The following is a 3,280-nucleotide window of genomic DNA, read 5'->3' on the forward strand; positions in this document are numbered from 1 at the left end:
GGAGCAGGCAATGATAAACAAAGGCGAGGACTCCACGTACGATCGCTGAATTTTGGTTTTGAGTGATCTAGTGTTTCAGCACTGTGAGAAGTTCAGACTAGGGAAATGAAGGCAATTTCACAAATATATATTGAAAACTAATGGTCTGTTGCCATTTGATGTTTCTCTAAGAGAGACGGCTGGAATAACTCACTCTGCTTACTAGCAAGGAAATTCATCAAGAGGTCAACTGCTTTTTCTGCAACATGACAATGCTGAATGCTCTTGACCTTTACAACAAAATTTAAATATCTCTATGAGATCCAACATGGGGGTGAAAAATCAGCCAGGCATTCCTCCATGTGACACACATGTTAGTACATGGGGACTTAACTCAGGCAAGACATACTGGCTGGCTTGATAAAAAAGGGCCCAGGGACCCCTATTGAAGCAACTACAGGTAATTGAAGGCTGCCGGCTGAAGTGGATCCACTTCCCTTTGGGGATATGGCCCCTGGAAGGTTGCCACCCTTCCATGTGCACATAGAAAGGACTAATTGGACTTGAGTTATTAATAGCAAGAACAAAAAAATTATTAGAGGTGGGAGGTGGGGGCACAGGGGAGCCTGGAAGTGGAGGACTGGATCAACACACATTCAAAGAATAAGAAAAATATTAAAACAGAACAAAACACCCTGGATGGCATGAATGGTGCCCTCATACAGACACAGATACAGAGATCAACAACAGAATGTTCCAGTATTTCCCAAAGAACATCATACATCTGTCTTTAACCCCATTTTATGTCCAGTATCCACAGAGCCTTGCCTACTGACATTTTCTTCCTCTGATTTTCTTATTTTTATAATTTTTGGATCTACACTGCAGGACACAGACCCTATAGAGGAGAGATAGTGAGAACAGACCTTTAGTTGCTAGTTTCCCCAACAAGATCAGACATTAAGGTGGCATTCATTACCAAGTGTGTGGGAAGGGTCCTGTTGAAAGCCTGTGACTTTAGCAGTGTACCACACTATGGGAGGTGCTCAGGACCCAAATGACAGCATGGTGTTGGGGGATCAGAAAGAGCTCAGCACCCCACCCCCCACAGCTTGTGCCCCCCCCATATAAATGAAATCAGTCAGTGAGGGTTTTTGTAAAACGCATAAGGCAGTTGTCTTCTAGGCGCTGGCAGAAGATAAATGATTCCAGACATTGGACTGTGGCCATTTTCCCACACACGCTACAGAGCTCCGACATCCATATTGGGCCATAACCCTGAGTAGTGTCTGCCTCTGCCAGTTTACAGCCGGTGCCTCCACTCCGGGTTGACAGGAGAGAGCCAGCTGACACAGAGGCACACAAGTTTTGTTATCCCTTGTGTAGGTTAAAAAGGCGTTGCCTTGTCTTCTCAGAACTTTTTCTTTTCTTTTTCTTTTTTCTTTTTTTCTTTTTTTTTTTTTTTGCTACAGTCACTGTTTTAATCTCCCACTGGAATTAGACAAACCCATGGCTAATAAAGCACATGGCATCTGACACGGACTATGAACCATTTGAATGTAACAAACAGACACCCAGAACCATACAATGCAGCTTTGCTTGAAAACGAATACTCTGAAAATATGCCACACACAAACAGCAGGATTATTTCCCGAGTCAGTTTGTGTTCTGCAAAAAGACCCAGAAACAGCTGCCTTCCCAAGCCAGTGCCACACCAACTGTGTGATTTGAAACGTCCGTCGGAAGTTTAAATATCTACCCATACGCTGAGCAAACTGACAAGATTTTCCATCAGTCCCGTTAATGTAAAAGGAGACCTGCTGCCACACTAAATTATTTGAGAAAAGATATAATCACTCTTGTTCACGGCTCCAGAAGGTTTAAAATAAACCAGGCAAAAGAGGAAGAAAGAAGAAAACAGAGCTGAGAAGGAGGGAGGTAAGGAAAGACAAAAGTCTATGTCTGTAATCTGAGATCCGAAACATAAAATGGATCATTCTGTAGCCTTCAAATGTCTCTAAAATGAGTTATGGGACCACAGGTGCTGCTTGTGAGCATCAAATCAAGTTCTTGTCAAAAGAACATTCTCCTCAGGCTCAGATCTACCAGAGAAGCAAACTTCATATACCCGTAACAAATCCTGCAGCTCAGATAGGAAGCTACACTCTCTTCCCACCACCACAGCCTCTTCTAAGGACCGCAAACTTACTTTGTCTGAAAATGTCCTTAGGCTGCGCTGTTCCTTTGGAACAGAACCAGTCTCTTCTGCATCTCCTTCTCGGCTGTCTTGAGAACTGCTGCTCAGAAACTGACAGATGGTGCCTCTGCCACTCAGTGCTTCCTCTTGGTTATCTCTGCCAGCTAATATTTCCTCTGTGCTTAGCTGTTGTCTGTGAGACGGGCCCACATCACTCTAGCCTGATCAATGGCGAGCCTAGTTTGAGGTTGGTTTTGGCCCCGCCTTCCAGCTCTAAGAGGGGAAAAAAAAATGAAAACTCACAGCTGGATTTTTTTTTTTAAATAAATCTGCTCTTTAAAAACTGGCTCGGCAGCCCTGCACATACCAACGGGAAATGCTGCCAGTCTGTCTTCAGCCAAGAGTGTGTTCCTTATCAGGGTCCCCTGCCATCCGGCCAAGCAGGCACGTTACCTAACCAACTGCATGTGAGTTAGCCTGAAACTTTACAGGAATGAGGAGAAGCATTTCAAACTAGGCTCAACTTTTTCCAAGTGTTGTGAACCTCAAAATATGAACACACACATACACACACACACACCGGGGTGGGGGATAGAATAAACTGTGACATGTTCATATTGTGGGGGAAAAAAATTCCAAAGATAAAACAGAAAAGGGGAAAAGACTAAAATTGGACTTTGCAACATTGATGCATATCTAATTTTCTATCCCAAATTCTAGTTATTGCTCACACGCAGTGATCTTATGCCTCCAAGTAGAGTGCTTGCTGCTAATATTTACACTTGTCAGTGAAGCTGTCCAGTCAAGAGAACACACAGATTAATTGCTGGCAGGTACAGTTAACAAGGGCGGCCACACAGACAGCCCACATGAGTGCTATGACATTAAAACGAAACATTTCAATTCTGTAGGAGTCCTCAGTCAGAAGATCTGAGTTTGAGTTAGTCTTTTTTTTTTTTTTTCAAAAAAATCACATATATTTTGAAATTATAATCTAATTATACCATTCCTCCTTTCTTCCCTTCCTCCTTCCCAAACATCTATGGTCTCTTTTAAATTTATGCTCTCTCTCTCTCTCTCTCTCTCTCTCTCTCTCTCTCTCTC

The 3,280-nt window shown here is 43.1% G+C and overlaps 1 protein-coding gene across 3 annotated transcripts in view; it reads right to left on the reverse strand.

Moving 5' to 3' along the window:
* Stard13 (StAR related lipid transfer domain containing 13) overlaps positions 1–3,280 on the reverse strand; it is a 161,054-nt gene that overhangs the window by 98,457 nt on the left and 59,317 nt on the right. The window contains exon 1 of one of the 3 annotated variants that reach the window (XM_028779738.1): positions 2,189–2,420. The exons of the other annotated variants lie outside the window; for them this stretch is intronic. The gene's annotated coding sequence lies outside the window, so the exon portion shown is untranslated. Of the gene's footprint in view, positions 1–2,188; positions 2,421–3,280 lie in introns of those variants that run through there. 3 annotated transcript variants of the gene reach the window in all.

This window comes from Grammomys surdaster, unplaced genomic scaffold, assembly GCF_004785775.1.
Source record: "Grammomys surdaster isolate TR1022 unplaced genomic scaffold, NIH_TR_1.0 362, whole genome shotgun sequence".
Taxonomy (NCBI): domain Eukaryota; kingdom Metazoa; phylum Chordata; class Mammalia; order Rodentia; family Muridae; genus Grammomys; species Grammomys surdaster.